Genomic DNA, 9,396 nt, shown 5'->3' on the forward strand with positions numbered 1-9,396 from the left:
CGCCGGTGCCGCCGGCCTGGCACCGCGGCGCTGAGCGCGGCGCGGATAAGCTGCTCCTTGCTGACAGCTACTGCGGGTCCCCGCAGGGCTGGGAAGGATGGAGCGAGGTGGTGAAGCAGCAAATGCGATCCTGCTGCCTCTATGGTGGTGCTGAGCACCGGAGCTCAGCTCCTGGCAACCTGGTGCCTTGCAGCAGCAGCAAGCCCACGGAAAACGTGCCACGCTCTGAATTCTTCCCGGGCACTTGCATCGCCTCCAGTCTTGACACTCAGGTACCGTTTAGGCCGGGGCTGCCATCGGCCCCGCCGGCTCTGCCTGCTCCTGTTGTCACAACCTGACATTAACAGCGCTCGTCACCCCCGGAGCAACAGGCTGACCAAGGTTTGTAACTTCCCATGAGACTATGAAGCAGGAATACCCAGCCCGGGAGGGCAAGCCCCCGATCGCAGAACACGCTGCCTAAATGGCATGGGCCACTTAGAAATCCACAGGGTAAAAGTGCCATCCCTCACTGTCCTAGCACTACCGCACACCCAAGCACCCGCAGTGCCTGTAGCCCACCGCTCCGTGTGTGTGTGTGCGCCGGGGCGAAGCGTTTTTATCGCCTCTCTTATGTACAGGGAATTGAGACACATCGAGTGATTTGCCCAGAGGCAGACAGAGTCCGCGACAGACCGGGAAACGTGCTCCTACCCAAAAACTGAGCCAGATTTCTGGTTTATCTGGACAACTCCTGGTGTACGATGTATGGCATTTCTGCAATCCCGCTCTGAAGAGCTTATCTGACTGCAATTATCCTCTTCTGCAGAAGCTGTTTTCTAGCTGGCTTAGTACACAAACAACAAGCAACAACCCTCTAATAAATTAGCAAATCTTTGAGCGCGGTGACTTGCAGAAACGGCAGCTAAATGCAGGGGCCGGTTCCGGGCTCAGCGGCGCTGGGCTCTGCCCGGAGGAGCCCTGCCGGGCTGCCCCGCGTCCTTCTGCCCTGACGTGAGATATCAAGTGTTGGAGGGAGATCCAGAGGCGGGAAGGGAGTGGAAGGGGGAAACCCTCCTCGGCGTTAATTGACTTAATCAAAGGAGCCCTGTGGGTTCGCCCCAACGGGAGCCCTGTCCCTATCTGCTCTGCCAGGGGCCGAAGCGTGGTTATGGGTGTCCTCTTTGGACACAAACCCCATTGATCTTTTCCCATGGGATCTCCTCTTTCCTGGCTCACTGACCCTTGGCCTGAAGATGGACGCAACAGCCCCGTCTTCTGTCTGCCCTGAAGGAGAGCAGAGCTGCGGCAGTCCCAGGCCAACCCACGCAGCCCGTCTCTCCTCCTGCTTCTCCGCTGCCCCTCATTGTGGTATCGGATCGCTCAGGTAATTCAGCAAAACCTTGTCCCTGATGCTCTCTCTGCTCCTCCACTAATTCCAGAAATGTTCATATGGGGATAAAAAGCAGTTACGAAATGAGAACCTGCTTTTAAATTCAGAGACGGTGCAGGCAGCTTTCTATCCTCCCTCCCACCTCTGAGCAGCTTTGTGGCTAATTTAGTTCCCAAATGCATCACAGACTCCCAAATCCACTGCATCCGTGAACTCCAGGGCTCAAATGGAAAAGGGGCTTTTGTGTTTCCACAACATGCCGATGCTTCTGAGGCTGCTCAGCAAAACACAGGTTTGACACCACAGGAAGGAGCAGTGGAAATATTTTGGTCACACGCAGGTGGAATTAAGCAGATGTTTGGAAAATGAAAAGCTGCTTTTTAAAGTATGTCAGTGTTGCTGCTCCAGATGAAGCAGGATGAACTGGAGCATCTGGGAGCCTTGGTAACAGATTTCTTAAGAGCAGGGAGCGATCAGATAATATGTCTTTCTTTTATGACAGAAGTTGAGCTATGGAGTATGTCTTACAGCTGCAAGGTGTTCAGAGCGAGGACCTGCCTGCTCTCTGAGGCAGAGCAGATTATGGGCTGATGAAAAGGCAGCCCTCTCCTCTGCCCCATTTCTCAGCTTTTTGACATCATTTTTGCTCCCTGGAGCATAAAATTCATTGTATTCTCAGAAGAGCGGGTGAGCAGTCTCGCTTTTGCCTATTCAAAGCCCAGCCACCGGGAAAGGCTTTTGGGCTGCAAAGATCTTTCGAACGATCCCATCGTGTTTGAAAGGATGCGAGGCTCCCGGCACACCCACGCAGGCATTTGTGCGTACCCAGCCTGTCTGGGCAAACACGCCGGGGCCAGAGGGTCCTGGCACCTCTGCTCGGGGCTGTGGAGCCTTCGACACCCTGGCACGATGCAAGGGACCATCCTCGTATTTCCCCATCCTCGTACTTCAGGTGCAGCTGCTGGCTGAGGCTGGGAAGACCCTCAGCTGCTTTGGGATCTGTTAGCTGCACGAGGAGGAGACTCTTCGCACCTCGGTGTTCAGGTTGCCAGACAGCCTCTGCCACGACTGCTGCTCTCGACCCACCGAGAGGGCGAGGGGCTCTGGCCCAGCGGACCCCGGGGGGGGCCGGGCAGCACCGGGGCTACGCGGCACGCACTGGCTGCTGGCAGTAGTTATGGGGGGATGATTCGTGACCGCGTGCATCGCCGTGGATCACGGGCAGCTCTCTCCTCCCGGGCTCCGTCTGTTCTGCCAAGCGCAGGGACTGTTGGGCTAAGTCATCTGGTCAAAGAGCTGAGTTGATGTTTGGGATCATCGCAGGTTTTGGTGCTAACCTCTCTGCTGGACCCCTGATACTGTGGGAGAGGATGGTCTTGGGGACTTGCACTGACTAATCCATGATTTAAGAGTTTGCATTTGCTGTCATCCAGCAAATACCACGTGCCAAAAATGACTGGAATTCACCCCATTGTCCTGATGAGGGTTCACAGCTTCAGGCTGCAGTGAGTTTCTCTCCTGTCAATCACTGCCTTTTCCCCAGGCACCTTTTTCCAGCCTGGGGAAGAGAAGAGTGGGGAGCGGTAGCAAGGAACTCTGGGGAATGGACAAGAAAAATCTTATGCCAGAAGAGAAAGGAGGAAAAAAAATATCTCTCAAGCAGAAATCAACCATCCACTGCTGAGGACCCTGGAGAGGAGGAGTACCCATCCACCGGGAACAGGGGGAATAGCAGGCACTGCTCATTAGCTGCTCTTTACCTCTCCCTATGGACCACTGGGAGACAGCAATGGCCCCTTCCAAGCAGGTTTCTCTTGTCCTCCTTCCCTCCACTCTCAGCTTTCCAGAGCAGCTAAACCAACAGCCGCAGGGAAAACGAAGGGGGAGAAGACACAAAATCCAGCTAGTGTAGCTCTTGGATTTCCCTGGCTGCCAGCACTGGTGCGTTCAACCCTTTCCTTCCTGAAGGGGAAGCGGGGAGAGGAGGGGGAAGGATGGGGATCATGAGGACCCTTGTCTGAGTCTTGGATTCAAGTGCCACTTTCCATGTGACTTCAGGAATGTTCTCACTCTCCTTTTTCTGCTGAGCCTTTGGAGCATTTTCTTTTTCCCGGCGTATCACAACTTCTGCGGCACAGAACGTTGGTTGAAAACACTCCTCGTTTCAGTTCTCACAAAGAAAAAGAAACCAAAGTCCACCGTGGGGGCGAAGAGCAAGACTCCTCTGATAAACTTCTAGCTGTAGATACGAGAAGTGTCCTCCTTCCTAGCCTCTGTGAGCATCTCCTAGCCCAGGTGAGCTGCAAACTCACACGTTGCCTGTGGTGGAAATCCTATGCTGGGAACACACTTGACCTCTCTTCGAAGACATAACCTACGGCCAGGTAGGGAGCTGTGCTTCTGCTTCCCTGTGCTGCCCGCAGAGTGCTTTCCTGGGCTTCCGCAAGCTTGGATTTTGCAGATTTGGACACGAGGATACTGCTTTTGTGCCTCTCGTTCCAGACGTGTGGGCAGTGCTGAGCACCCTCAAATAGAAACTCACTCGTGTTCCTAGCTCCATGCTGAATCTGCCTCTGGGACAGACCGAGCCATTGCCAAGTGGCTAAAACTTCTCACCATTACTTTTATTTGCATCCCAAGAGTACCCGAAGGCCCGTCCGGCAGCAGCAGCCTGCTGTGTGCAGGGTGCTGTACAAGCACCGAGGCAGAGGAGGATGGGGGGAGGTCCGTGAAGGCTCTGCTGAGCTGCAGCACCTGCAGACCTCTTGCTGCAGGGGAGATCTACCCCTGGACAAGACCGTGCCAGTCCCGAACGAGTTTAAAGCCTGAGCAGATGGGAGAGCTGCGGCGTGAGGGCGGATGGACGCTCGCCCAGGTCAGTGGCACGGATGAGGAGCCTGCAGACCTCCATCTCCCACCACTTCTCTCCGGAGAGAGACTGGATGTGGTGGAAAAGCTTCTCTCTGTTTGATGCAAAAGCCCCTCAGTGGCTGAACACTGTATAAACAGCAGCAGCAGGCTCCCTCCCCCTTTCCATTTCTGTTTGTTAAACACACGCTCCCTGCCTTGCTCTCATTCAGGAGCTACCACAGCATCCAGCTTTGTGAGACGGGGGCTGTCAGTCTCCCTGCAAGAAGGTGCTCTTCAGATGCTCGCGATGGGGTACCGAAGCTACCCCCGGCCATGAAGCACCCTCCGGCAGCCCAGATCCTCGCCTGACTTCCTCGCTTTTCCGAGAACAGTTGCAGAAAAGTGCGTTTCACCCCTTTGCCACAGGTTGACTCCCAGAGAGTGGAGAGGACCGAGTGCTCCATCCTGGCCAGCAATGAGACGATAACTCGTGGTGAGCAGCTCGGTTCCCGAAGGAGAAGGACGCTCTGGCCTTTGCAGGTGGGTCGGGGAGGGCTCGTCCGAGCGGCAGGGCTGAGATGGGGCCAGGTCTTGGCCATGCCACATGGTTCAGGCAAAAAAGGTCCAAGTATCTTTGGGAAACTGAATGTGGGGACTGACTCCCCTAAGAGCTGGGATAGAGAGAAAGTGAACAAGAAATACTGGCAGGAGAGTTTGGAACGGCCCCCGAGCAGAAGCAGGGAGTCTGGGAAGCAGGATGCAGGAGCAGTCGGGAGAGCAGCTTGCCCCGGGGGGCTGCAGAGACGGGGCACGCACAGCTACAGAGCAGCGCGCTGCAGGTGCGGGGCTGAGGTGCGCGGCTGTCTGAGACAGCCTGATGTCTCCCGCAATCTGCTTCCTCGTGGCTTGGTACAAACCTCCCGTCAGCTCCTCCGTGCTGGGACTGCACCCGCTGCTGGCACTCGGCTCGCTGCCAGAGATCAGTGCCCTCGACGAGAGAGATGCAAAGGGAGATAGGGGACTGCAGGAGGAAAACTGGTGCTTGCTTGCTTTCTGCACCCATTGCACGTTAATTGTTGAACGGAGAGAGCCTCTTACAGTCCTGCTGTAGCCTGCATTTCACCTACAGAGTTTCTGGTCCATCCCAGGCAGGATACTGGGTTTGCTCCCTGGTTGTACTATCAGTGGGGTTGTTATTTCCCTCCCCTCCCTTGTCCCATCTACCCCCGACTCCCTAAATTTCAGGAGGCAACAGACTCTCTAGGTTAACCAGGATCCTTCCACCAAGCTGCCTCTTCCCTTCTGCAGCCCCAACAACTAGTGTGGCTCCATCGCAGCGTGACGCGCTGAGCCAGCCCGGCTCTGCTCCCACGGGGAGTCCCGCAGGGCCCTGCACTGTTTCCCGCTGCTTTCTGTAGGAGGAATGTCCAGAAGAAAGCGTGTATCCCACCAAACAGGTCTCTTCTCATCACCTTCTTTTTCATCCTGTCCTGAGCAGAGCGGCTAAGGCGTCCTCCTTGCCTTGTCCCCTTCAGAGCCTTTTGTGGCTGCAGCCCAGGCAGGAACGTGCAAACGTTTAGAGCGAGGAACTGCAAGAAATCCCTGGTGTATCTCTGATGCCATTAGGTTTCTGCATCAATGGGCCTGATCTGGATAGATGATTTACAAAGCTGCAGCAGATGATGCGCAGGTCAGAGGGTCTTCCCTTCTGCCATAGTGTCCTAGTGGGGCAGTAACCCCTTCACTGGAGATGAAAGGACCTGGGACAATTTCTATCTGCTCTTTGGCTTCAGGAAATCATCCCAGAGCTGCTGTTTGTCTTGAAACCAGCCCATTGCACAGAAAAGGCAAAATCCTCTCCCCTCCATCACCCATATTTTGCATTTACATGCAGCTCCCGAAACCTACATTCAGGATTTATCCTGAGAGATGCAGAGTCCTCTCCGGTGGGGAATGCAGGAGACTGGAGTTAGCAAACTTGGGCTTTGTTCCCAGCCCTGCTGTGGACGCGCTGTGTGGCCTCTGGCAGGCTGGTTAACCTCTATATCTCAGTTTATTGTGTTCCCCTCCTTTAAGCGCTGTGCCGTGGGGTGCAGGGCTGAACACTGCTGCCTCTTGAGTGCTATAGGGGAACATGAAGGTGGTAGAAGGTGGCTTGCTCCAGGGTGACAACCGGGTTCTGGTGATGAGGGACGGTCTTGGACCTGTTTGCCATGGACACCTGACTGCTGCCAGATATGGGACTGGGAATGAGTCAGTGCTCCAGACTGGGCTGCTGGAGATGAAGGGGTTTCATGGAGTTGAGCTGCTTTGGAGGAAGGACACAGCATGGAATAAATCAGTGAGCCCAGCCATGAAAATATCCATCAGTCTCAGCCCTCACACCCCACTGCTGCTGTAGAAAGATATTGTGGCTGTCATTAGCCAGAAGCAGAGGCTGGCCCAAGTCCCTCCACTCCCTCTTTTCGAATCAATGCTAACCATGATAGGATTGTAATTCCTGGCCACGCTCTGAGCAATCTTTGTCCCTACCTCCCTCTTTTCTGCACCCTTTGCCCCCACGCTGCGTGTCTGCTGGCCGCAGTGAATCCAGTTGCTTGGGTCAAAAAGAGGAATTTTAATTAACAAGCTCTGTGTCCTCCAGCCCTCTGCCCACCCTTCCAGCCCTGCTTTCTGAACCCTGCCAGGCTTTGCAGATGGCTCTTCCAGTCCTGGATGTGCCCTGACAGATGAGGACCGGGCTGGCTGCCTGGTCCATGGAGGGAGCCAGCGCGTCCCCAGGAAGCAGAAGTGCACGTGAGTCCCAGGGCACCTACTCCAGGCCCTCTGTACGAATGGATTTTGGAGCTGTCACTGTGCTCACCGTCTCTTGCGGTCACGGACAGCGCTGTGCTCAGCGAAGCGCTGAGGTTTCTCAGCTCCTCTGCGCTTCCCCCTCCTTTTCCCCCCTTCCCAAAGGCTGAAGCCTGCTGGCACAGGGAACAGCTCTCTGCCTCACTGGGAGCCACCCCTGGGTCCCAGCCCTGCCTCAGGCTGAACCTCAGCTGGAGGAGAGCGTGAGGACAGGGTCCTTGTTTCTCCATCCCTTCATGGCAGCCCAGCACAGAGGAAAGGGCTTAGGGTAGTATTTCCGCTTCCTCCTGGTCTGCCCTCCTCTTTTGTTCTCCCGAAAGCAGTTGGCTCTCTCAGCTCCAAAGACTTTTCCATCTAGCCTGGCAGGCAGGCTGGGCACGGGAGCATGCACCCCGCAGCAGCCTACACATATGCCAGCACTTCCATTACTTGTTGGAACGGACACTGGTCCGCTCCTAGCAGCATCCCTGCGACCTCCAGGCAGCCCCTGGAGTGGGAACATTTATTATGACCATTTTGTCTCTTAATTAAAATGCCTTAATTGATTTTTAATAGTTCCCCTTTGGAAAAAAAACCCAAAGCAAACCAAATCCCGCAGCAGCCTACACATATGCCAGCACTTCCATTACTTGTTGGAACGGACACTGGTCCGCTCCTAGCAGCATCCCTGCGACCTCCAGGCAGCCCCTGGAGTGGGAACATTTATTATGACCATTTTGTCTCTTAATTAAAATGCCTTAATTGATTTTTAATAGTTCCCCTTTGGAAAAAAAACCCAAAGCAAACCAAATCAAATAATAACTCCATTAAGGCCATTTTGTTAGGAAGCAAACAGCTCCAATAATCATGATGTTCCTGGCTCCTCTCAGATGGTGGGTAGCTGCCAGTCTCCAGCAAAAGGAAATAGCCTGAGATGTGAACACAGGAACTGGCAGCCAGTTGGTGGGCGAGCTGGGGAAAAAGGGAAGGGAGTGTCCACTGGTGTCGTGCCAGGACTTGGGTACCGCAGATAAGCGGGACAGGCAAGCCACAGAAAAAGGGATAACAAACGATAGTGATAAAGTAATGCTAGACAATCTGCAAGGTATAAAAAATCCAGACGGACAGCAAGCAGGCAAAGCCCAGCCACGGAAGGTGTGCCCAGCCCTTGCTCTGTTTCCCTCACTGACCCTGCTCTCCTGGCCATAAGGTTTGCTCTGGGCCGGCCGCAGCACGGGTGTCTGAGGAGAGGCTCTGGGCTGCTGCTGCGCGTGGGTCGGGCTCTGTGGGGCCTGTGGCACCTTCCCGGGGCCCTGCCTGCTCCCCTGCTCCTCCTCCCACTGCGTCGGCTGCACGGGGCGGCTCTGAGCTCCTCTCTCCTGCCTTAGAAGTTGGGACCCCCCTTTTATATTTGGGGTTATCTTTCCAGGGCTGGGGGCAGCTGTGTCACGGAGGTCTGAGACCACCCTTAAGCAAACTCTCAACCCAGCAAACCCACCCGCTTTTCCCCCCTGCTGCTTAAAGCTGCCTTCCTACCCTCTTAGGTGCAGCTACAGGGTCTCCATCGCCAGAGTATCTGAGCCCAACGACTTCATTTACAGGAATCATGGGTATGAATCGCCAGCAGTTGGACAAGTTCGGCAAGCCGTGGACCTGGAGAGGGCAGGAGAAAGCCCGTGTGCAGGCAAGGGCAGTCTACCGCAGGCAGCGCTTCCGCCGGGCGTCCGCAGGGGCCCGGGTTTGCAGCCAGCCGGGCAGATTCCGCGGAGCAGCTCCCAAGGGGGAATCGCAACCCTTGCGCTGAGGAGCAATGAAAGAACAAGCAGCCATTTATTATTCATTGCAATGTAATTGCTGCCACCTTTACCATCTTGCCACCTTTATTTTACGCTATTTGTTTAAGGAACTAGCGTAAATGCAAGTGCTCTGCACAGAAAGCATTCTCCCTTCCCAAGGACTGGCTGCCCTTAAACGTTTGGCTTGCAGGGCACGGGACCTGTGGGAAGCCCACCAGCACCAGTGCTCCCATCTCTCATGGTACAAACCCAGACCAATTTGTTCCTCAAGGAGGCTGGGAAGGTGCCCGGTTGCCTGCCTCTAATTCCCAGCTTCGTTTAAGCCCTGTGCCTCCCTCCCTCAGTGGCAGGGCATTATCCCCTCTCTCTCCAGGCCAGAGAGAACATGGTGCTCTGCAGACCACCCTGCTTGGGCAGCATCATGGCTTTTGCGCACTTTTGATCAAGCGTGCGGTGGGAATGGGGCCCCGCACACAGTGCTGGGGTTATATGGGGGGCCACGTCCACCCCTCTCCAGCACTGCTGGGACACCGCGGCGGGGGAGGG

Source organism: Phaethon lepturus, unplaced genomic scaffold (assembly GCF_000687285.1).
Source record: "Phaethon lepturus isolate BGI_N335 unplaced genomic scaffold, ASM68728v1 scaffold6585, whole genome shotgun sequence".
In the NCBI taxonomy this organism is placed as follows: Eukaryota; Metazoa; Chordata; class Aves; order Phaethontiformes; family Phaethontidae; genus Phaethon; species Phaethon lepturus.